The sequence below is a fragment of the Miscanthus floridulus genome, unplaced genomic scaffold, assembly GCF_019320115.1.
Source record: "Miscanthus floridulus cultivar M001 unplaced genomic scaffold, ASM1932011v1 fs_235_3_4, whole genome shotgun sequence".
Classification (NCBI taxonomy): domain Eukaryota; kingdom Viridiplantae; phylum Streptophyta; class Magnoliopsida; order Poales; family Poaceae; genus Miscanthus; species Miscanthus floridulus.
The window spans coordinates 22,889-32,960 of NW_027096428.1; the positions used below are offsets into that span (position 1 = coordinate 22,889).

The window sequence follows — 10,072 nt, forward strand, 5'->3', positions numbered from 1 at the left end:
CATTTCTCGCAGTGAATTCCCGCTCCATGCGTCTACGAAAATTAGAAATTCGGGAGTTTTTTCACTAATACTGCCTCCATTCTAATTTATAGAACGTTTTGACGTTTCTAGATAGTAGATACCTAACTTTTATTATGTATATAGATATATCGTATATTTAAGTGTATAGCAAAAACGATACATTAAAAAAATTTGGTCTATAATCTAGGATCGAAGGTGGTACTTATTAAATCCAAAGACAATAAATAAATGTTGATGTAGTTTTTTTCTTATAAAAATAAAAATAAACAATAAATACAATATTATGAGCCGTTGGACCCTTGATAATTTCCTACATAATAAATAATTGTTGATGTAGTTTTAATTAGAATAAAACTTATTTTTATTAGAACCATCCAACTAATCAAAGAAATCTTGAACATTTTGTTATCCAATTTAATCTAAATTAATATATCTCAAAGCTATATGCATATATCAGTGTAATCCTCGACAAGAGCTGTCATGTGGAAATTGAAAGAAGTTTCCATCATAATCATCAACAGACGAAACGTTCCTTGACATGACGACAACTATCTCCTTGTCGACTTTAGGGCCTATTTGGAACACAGAGAGATTTTCATGTTCTTATGTTTTCCTGTGAAATTCTTGTATGGCTCCTATGAAATTCCTGCACAAAGAGACCTTTAATTGGATATTGGAATTACGTATTTTTATAAGACCTCAAAGAAAGTCCCAAAACTTGATATTTAATTCTACCAACACATGGATAGTATGAAAATTAAAGTTGTGATATATTTACGAGTAATTATTTATGTGTCTTAAAACAAGAGGAAAAGCTACCAAGGTTGTATTTTAATTTGGAACAAACTTAATAACATTGTCATAGTATTACCAATGTCAATAATATATTATGGATTTCATGGTCATTACAAAATTAATTATAGCTTCTAAATTTTATAACGAGGGTAAAATATAAATAGATATGTAACATTCACGTCCTCGTTTTCCATTAATATTTGGTAGCATTTTTTTCTACCATTACAACGCATAGACACGTTTGCTAGTTGGACTAAATTATAGACATGCTATAAGCTAACCATTTTTTTTATACATGACAACAGGTGGGACCATAACAAACAATGCCAGATCTAATTCATGGGGTTTAGGTACATAGATCTCTTCACAATGCAAAACTCTTAGAACTTTTTATATTGACAGATGCAGAATTTTAAATTTCTTTTTTCTTTACACACGTGAACACTGTCCGGACATGCATGCTAGGTGGGTGGGTGTCACGGTTTCCAAAGTAAACCAAACACTAATATATATATGTGTCCAGGATATCCACACGACACATATATCGATAAATATAGAAATATCAATAACATTTTTATTACATATCGTAAATATAGTTAAATTAAGACTTACATCTATATCATAGTACATCGGAAGCTATTCTTAAACTTCTCTTCAGGTCATGTTAGCTTGGAGAATACTTGTCTAGCACTCTTGGAACTTCTTAGGCAAAACTCATCACTTGAACAACTATTTAGTACCTATTCGATATTTTATTGCATTTCTAAGTAAGTGTGAGCATAACATACTAAAGTGTAACATGAGCTTATGTAAGACTCAAAGGCTTGACTTTGTTGTACTGCAATAATCATTTTGAATTGGTCATTTTGTATTTATTAAATCTAAGTTGCTAGGTTATACTTAGAACCCCGAGAAAATAGGACTAATTAACATCAGGATGAATTATATCACAAACCATCCATCAAACCATCTAATTGAAAAGATCTATGTCATTTATGATAGAGAGCATGGCTGATATTTCAATTTTCAATAATTTTGCAGAATTTATTTGATTCCTTAGAAGAAATTGGAAGAAAACCGTACATATGAATTTCGATACCCATCCGTGCCTCATACGGCCAACCTAACATTTGCAACATCAGGCTTTTCAAAAAGACTCCTTAACAAGTTGTAGCCTATGCATGGTTTCAGCTCAGGCGAATGAAATCCCCCTCCACAAAATTGCGCATATGAACATGCATTGCACACACCTAGGCATTCTAGCTAGATTTCTCTGTACGAGCAGAATTTCTAGGTTTTGCAAAATTAAAAAAAGCTATTATTCAATTATTTGTTTTTTCTGCTGCTACATTTTGGAATTTCTACATTGTAAAGGAGTCCCTGATCTGTTCATCCACGTAATAATGCACACCAGCTACGACATAATCCAGCTGGAAGAGTGTGCCGTAGCGGCAGCTCGTTTTCAGGTCAGGTGTTAACTGTAACGACTAGCTAGCAATTGATTGACCGAGCATGCAAGCATGATTAGTGTCGCGTCGCAATGGCATGCATGCTAAGTAAACAAAGGATGCATATACAGCCTGGTTGGTTTCAGCTATGATACAGTGTTTTTCTTTCACAACAGTCGGACTTAGAGTGAGTGGCTCTGCCACCGGTACTAAGCACGCACGAATGATAAGTGTTGGATCCTACGGAAGCAGCAGCTAGCACAATCTAGAGCATTCCAGCATCCGGCGTGGAAGTGGACCGCACCCAATCGAGACAAATCGATAGGGCTCCACATGCAATGGATGGATGCAGGCAGCCAAAGCCAAATCCGATCGATCATTCTCCTCGCACAACCCTGCAGGCGTTCTCTAATATAAAGCCACCAGTAATCATCCCTCACTCTCACACGCCATCATAATTACCGGATCGTAAGTGAAGTGATCGACCGTCCTACTACAAAATGTTGGTTGATGTGGACTACAATATATCTCATATCATCTGTTCAAGAGGAAAAGAAGGGACTAGCTAAAATTCGTGTGCCTGAATTTTAGTTTTCTTTTTTCAGGCGACGGCTATTGTATACTCCCTCCATATAGAAAAAAAATGACGTCCCGGCTCTTCCCCTGGATTGCGATTAAAACGTCGTTTTAGCCATGCAGCCGCTAAGCTGGACTTCTTTGCCCCTGCCTCATCGATCTATGCGCGCATGCAGTTACTCCGCGCCGCGCGTGGGTCGCTCGCCTCGATTCTCATGCGCCGCACAACTCTCCCTCTCGTATGCTCGTCCGCGTTCGGTATCTTAAAGCCGCTCGCTCGCCGTGCCTCTCCGCTCACCGGTCCTCGCGCGCATGGCTTCATTGCGTTCCAGGGATGCGGCGCCGGCGGACTCGACGTCGGAGGAGTTGGCGCCGGACTCCATGGAGATGGCGATGGAAGACGTCATCGAGCAGGACTCTGGCACCATGGAGATGACTCTGGAGTCCTTCGTGCCGGACTCGCAGATGGCGCCAGACTCCGTCACGCCAGAGTTGCAAGAGCTCGCGCCGGACTCGGAGATGGTGCCAGATTCCTTGTCGTTGGGCTCTTTTGTATGCGCTCATTGTCATCTCGTCCATGAGGACCGCCAAGCATGGAACCATGCGCATTCGTGGTTCTGGCCATGCTCTCGCTGTGGTCTCATCCACGCGGACTACATAATTGATGCCATGGTCGGCCTTGTCAAGTTGGACTGCAAGCTTTTCATCTAGCATTATAAGGACTTGCTGCCGAGAAAGGATGACGCGAAAGCATTGGTAAGCATTACTAAGATTGTTACATGCAGCAAGAGTAGCCTCGGCTAAATTTAGTTCTAATTAATTGTTACAAGAATGTCTCTACTAATTAAGCTAACTAGCATCCATCCAATTGTTCCGTGCAGCAAGAGTAGCCTCGGCTAAATTTAGCAAAGATGGATCCTAAGGGATAGAAGTTGGCAGCCAATCTTCTCTTTCTAGTGTATCTTTTTTCATGTGAGGAATCTTGAACTTGTTGCATCCTTTCACCTTCATAGCTTCAATGTAAACACTTTGCAGTGTTACAAACATTCGGTTAGCTTTGTGTGCCGAGTAATCTATGAATGCCTACAAAACAAGTGTGCAACAAATGAATGAATGAGCAAATTTGTAGTTGATGAAACAATGAAACATGTGTCAACAATTTGATCAAATTACCTCTTGCACTGCTGGAACTAGAGCTTCTATTGTTTTTGCATTCTTCTTGTATTGAATTGCTTGAATAGCTTGAAAAAAAACCCAAGTCAAGAATGTTGAAATATGGAGAATTGGGTGGTTGACAAATTAGGCGAATATCAAATCCTTCTTGCTTAGTAGCCTCACAAAAATCCAGATCATCCCATTTCAAATGGGTAGGTGCATTATCTTGTTGAATGAAGATTGGTTTGCCCACATCTTCTCTTGGCCATTTGGCTCGAATGGCAGGCAACACTTGGTTGATCATGAAATCTCTAATCACTTCTCTTGTGATCGAAGTTATGGGCTTCATAACCAAGTTTCCACGGACACAGGCGATTCTCTCATTACCTCTCATAGCCGGTTCATATCGAACAAGTGGAAAACAGCCAATCCTACCATCAAAAATACAATTCCCATCCCTAAACTTTGGTCGAGCAACAACACACAAGAACATGAGCCTATGGATGTAGTTCTTGTTCTTACAAGTCCGATGGGGTTCATCTTCGTCGGGTAGCAAATAATATTTTTTTAGATTTTTGATAGAGGTAGGACCATTTTTCATCAATGAACACAAAGTCATACAAATCCTTAAACCTTGGATCAGCAAGCAAATCCCTCTTAATCATGTCAACACACCACTTTAATCTAGACCTCCTATTAGCTTGCGTGAGATATGGTTTGATCCTACTAGAGTGGCGCCTAAGCAAACCTTTTTTCAAATACCTTTGAATATTCCATTTGCTCATGTTAAGTTTAGCACACACATCTTCGATGGTCATTCTTTCCTTGAGAGGAATGCTACGCAATAGTTCCAAATCAATAGGAGATGTCTTACGACCAACTCTACCCCTCTTACGACTACCAAGGTCAACCGGAATGTTATTTGTATGTGCTATTTTACCTTGCTTCCACAGGCACTGAACTGCACGAATGTGTACACCAAACTGAGCAGCAACAACTGTCGTATCTTTCTTGCCTAGCTTCCCATTGTTGCTTTTTGCCAACAAAGCTTGATAAACTTGCTTTCTGACTTCTTCGGGCATATCTTTCCTTCGTTGGTTAGCTTGAACGGGAGCATAAAAGCAGGATCTACAAAAACGAAAAACAAGCACATTAAAAATAATAGCTATTCCTTAACAAAAAAAATCAAATTGTATCAAACAATTATGTACCTGTCAGGTTTTCTACAAAATCGAAATCTACAGCACCATATTCATCTAGTGGCAAGTTCAAATCAAATCCTATTAAAAAAACAATGATATAAGAAACGATTGAGAGAAAACGATAGCAAAGTGCATGCACAAGATAGGAAGAAGTGCATACCGTTGCCGTCGCCGTCGTCATATACAGGCTCGTTGAGATCAAACATATAAAATGAATCGGCCATATGTAGCTAGAGGAGATGGCTCAATACCATAAACAAGAGAAGAAGTGGTGTGGAGAATAGAGAAAGCAAGTTGGTGCATAAATACAGTATGCAAGCAGGTAACCCAAACGTCGGTCTTCTTATTCCAAATGAGCGCCACCCACCAGCTATCCGAGCGCGCAGGCAAAAAACACGCCATGCTATGAGCGCCAGGCCGAAAAATTTGAAAAATGAGCAGGCACAAACGTGCCATGTAGCCTCCTACGCGCTCCATAGCAAAAATGCACCTATCGCCATGCAAAATGAAGCATGCAGCAAAAAACTGTGACCACCAAGAATCGAACTTGGCTCGCCAACCTCACGCCTCAATGCGCTAACCGGATGATCTAGGAAAATTTCTCGTATGGAATGCACCCGCAGCAGTATTTAATAGGGTCAAACAGGGAAAACTCTACCCTAATTAATCATTCATTGGTATGCTAAATGCTGTTCTAAACATCATTTTTTCCTATATGGAGGGAGTATGTTTTATATTAAAATTATAGCTTTAGTTCGTTGCAATTTTTGTAAGCATAATCTACAATTTTCAGTTCTTTTAATAAAAACCCTGTTAGACAAAACAACAAATCCACCAATAAAATCTGATTTGTTTGGCACAAAGAAAATTAATAATTTAAAATTGTTTCTATAGTCAGACACGCACAAAAATTTGATATGTTGTGACATAAAGACAAATAACAAATTATAAAAATAACAATTTACTTGTACTAGTTGGTGGTATAGGAGTATTACCTAAAATTATTTTAAAATTCAAGCACCTAAAATATAGGAGAAGTAGGAAAAGAAACAAAAAGAAAGAACAAAGAAGAAGCCCATGAACTCGCATACGAAAGCTTTTAAGTTATTAACAAGCCTTACAAAATACAAAATGCATTAAAAATTTCCTACCTCATCCTGAACCCTCACCTTATTAGCGATCGTCGTATGGTCCTACATTGGTGAATGAACTTACTTGGCGAATCGAGCGTAGCTCCGTCGGTTACACCACTGTATATTTTTTTTAAGTGGGTGGGTCACTTTATTTTCTATGGACGGTGTAACGTTCAAAAGTTCAAATAGCTCGATCAACTTTCTACACGTGATGAATCATAACATTCCTACCAACTCGCTTACGTTTTCGTCTTCAATTCACGTAAAGAGTTATGCTAGTCTAACATCCAACTTCAATAAGGAAGGTTGTCTCCAACAGAATATCTATATAGAAGACCTATTTTGGGTACCAGGAGAGGCATAACCTAAATCTGAGTATCCTCTCTCCTGAAGACCTATTTGCAGAAAGGATTGTCTTTTAAGTCTTCTTATTGGAGAAGACCAAAAATAAGTATTGAACCATTTGCCTGTAGTGCTACCCAAAGGATAAATGAGTCTTGTATTTTGGATCGCGGTTGTTGAAGACAGTCTAAGGAGTGACTAATAAAACCCACAATTTCAAATCAACACATAATATAATATAGGTGAAATGATTTTTGGATGGTTAAAGAGGGGGTAAATAACCTAAATTTATATTCTACAACTCACAAACACTCGGCACAAAGTTAGATACAAATGACTTAATAAATCTAGTCTAGCTTGTGTTTTGCAAACCTAGGATGAATGACAACCTACCTTTATGTTTATCTTTCAGCCCGCTCGGCTACACTTTTTGCAGCATTAGTGCTGCCGCAGCTGATGCTGCGAAACACTGTAGCATGAACTAGCAAAAGGTGGTGCACGGTAAATAGTCGTAGCCTTTGGAAGAAGCACTGCCGAGTAGGCCCTTTATTTGAGCTGCTCTCTTCTTTAAAAAAAAAAAAACTGAAAAACTTTATTCATTTAGGATTGTTACATCATTTGTCAAGAGATCTAGAATAAAGTTAGAGGGTTCATCGACCCAGGTACAAGTTTGCTTATATTGCATAGCTCTTTTTGCTAGATCGTGGGTAACCTGATTTACCTCCCTACTACAATGCTCAATAGATATATCCTGAAATCCGCTCCATATAATATTGCATTCTTCATACAGTGCAGCTGCCAAATTCGCCGAGAAACCTCCATTCTCCATTGTTTGTACCACCTCCATACAGTCTGATTGGACAATCAATCGATTACATCCTATGTGTTGTGCGAGCATCAATCCTTCCTTCAAGGCATACGCCTCCGCCGGATAGAGATTCACTAACGTAGCTGAGGCAAGTCACAGCGTAACTTGCGACCCTTCATCCACCGTCCAAGCACATCCAAAGGCTCACAACACTTGCAATTAAAATAGAAATATTTATCTAATTTTTTACAGAGTATGCGGCCGCGAGAGCGAGGGCCAGATTCCCGCGCGGCCGCGCCGGACTCGTGCCGTCCCACAACCCCGCGGGCCTTGCCCGTGGCCGCCGGCCTCCCGCGCGCCCGTGACCCTGCTAGATTCGCGCGTCGCCGGCGGCCTCCCGCGCGCCGTCCCCGCTGGCCTCCCGCACCGCCACTGGCCACCTCGAGCGTCGCCTCCCGCGACCCCGCTGGCCTCTGTGCCGCCGCTGGCCTCCTCACGCGTCTCCGCCAGCCCGTGGTGCTGTTGCGCCGCCGTGGGAGACGAATCCCTTGCCGACCACTAAATCTCAGTAAGGGTTCCTTGTCATTGGTATTTACTGATGCAAAATAGAACAAAGTCATATACAAGAATGCTTCCAAATTTGAGATTTAGTGAACCAAGAAAGGTTAATTTGCCTGATTTCATTATAGGACTATTAGGCGTTTTAGCTTTTTTGCACTGTTGTATTACAGAACTAGTGGGATTAGAATTTTCATGCACATATGTGCATTGTTTGGTTTACAGAACTAGCTGATGCGTGGGTTTTGTGAGTTGTGAAAGTTCATAATCTGAGTTGTGAAAGTTTAGAATCTGAGTTGTGGAAGGGAATGACAGAATCTGATAGGAAGATACCTGAAATTGGTTTGAGGTTCAGAAATCCTGATGAGGCATGGAAATTCTTGGTGCCCTTAGTGCTGCACAGCTGAAGAAAAAGGAAGTTTAGTCAAAGAATTCAAAGAGACAGAGAACTTGGTTAAATAAGTTGCGTAAGGTGAAGCGCAAACCAACCAAATTTGCTGTACCAGCAAAGAAGAAAGCAAAAGTATGTTATTGCAATCTGAACATTTCTATATGTTGTCATTGCAATCTAAATGTTGACATTTCTAATTAATTGCAATTTCTTGGCAGCAAAAAAAGAAAAAAGGTGGTGCAGAGCCTCAAGTAGAAGGAGAACATGATGGCAAGAACAAAGGAGAAGTTGAGCTTCAAGAGTACACTGTCATTGACAATTTTACTCAGCTCATAACAGTTCCAACTTTGGCAAATTTTGACCATCAAGATCTATTCTAGCTTCTATCACCTAGTTAGATAGTATTTTGGACATGTTAACTATAGTATTTTGTGGGCTAACTATAGTATTTTGCGGGCTAACTATAGTATTTTGTGAAGTATGTCACAATACCCATCAAGTGGACATCTGAATGTCAGAATGTAGGAGCAGCAGCACTTGTAAGTAGTTGAAGGAAGCTTTGTAAGCACTTGACCGAGTCCTATCACTTAATTGATTAGCTGCTGTATAAGATGATGTGTGAATGTGTCTGAACTTCTGTGTTTTACTGTGCTTTGAAAATGCAGTGAGCTGCTATGTACATGTCCATCTGAATTATGGACCTGAATTATTGTCTCTCTTTTTTTGAAACTGTGAACTACTGTCTTTTGCTACTATCTGCTATCTATGTCTGAGAAAAACAGCCAAGTCTCATGTGTTGAAGGGCTAGATCTATTTTGAGCCACTGGATCTGATTTGGAGGGATGGATGGAAGAGGTAAGTTACGTTGTGACTTGCTGAAGGCAAGTCACTGAATCCCTGTCCGCCTCCGCCATAGGTGCATCTATCAAATGAGGCACAAAGCTATGAGCAGCTGCTAAAGCCCCTCCCGAGCAATCTCTAATAATAACACCCACGCTTCCACATCCCCCTTCTCCATTGAAGGCTGCATCAACATTGACCATAACCTTTCCTTCTGGAGGTTTCTTCCACCCCTGACGTAATTTTGATCCTTTCTTCATTACTGCTTTATAGTTCTTTGTTAGCGCTACAATTGCCATGGCTGACCTTGAGGGCATCTGAACATTCTCTCCATGAACAATTTGCCATCTTTCCCACCAAATATACCATCCAACAGTCAACATTAATTCCGCTAAACCCACCTCAAACACATTTATCTGCTCATCTCTTCTAATAATTTCCTCTAAAATTACCGAGCCTGATCGCTCTATCCTAGGAGGTGCTGGATCTTTTCCCACAAACCAAGCGAGCACCAAACTTGCTTTGCTCGGTCATAGGTGAAGATCATATGCTTGATGTCTTTGGCTCCATTCTAGCAAACTGGGCATCCACCTCCTTCCTCGACGTGCCTGTTTGCAAGAATCGCTCGGCATGGCAGTAGGCCTTTGAGCGCCTGCCACCCAAAGATCTTGATCTTTCCAGGTAGATTCAGCTTCCACAAATTCTTCCATAGCTTTGTCCTTGATGCAGTGTCAGCCTGCATCCGATTACATCTCGGCCCAAATTTACTTTCCCATTGACAGTGATATGCCGACCGAACCGAG

General features: G+C 40.4%; 1 long non-coding RNA gene across 1 annotated transcript; it reads left to right on the forward strand.

Moving 5' to 3' along the window:
- Positions 1 to 7,755: 7,755 nt before the first annotated feature.
- LOC136530923 (uncharacterized) lies at positions 7,756 to 9,127 on the forward strand. The gene is made up of 3 exons (XR_010777913.1): positions 7,756 to 8,048; positions 8,264 to 8,561; positions 8,648 to 9,127. It is a non-coding gene; the product is annotated as an uncharacterized lncRNA (long non-coding RNA).
- The last annotated feature ends 945 nt before the right edge of the window (positions 9,128 to 10,072 follow it).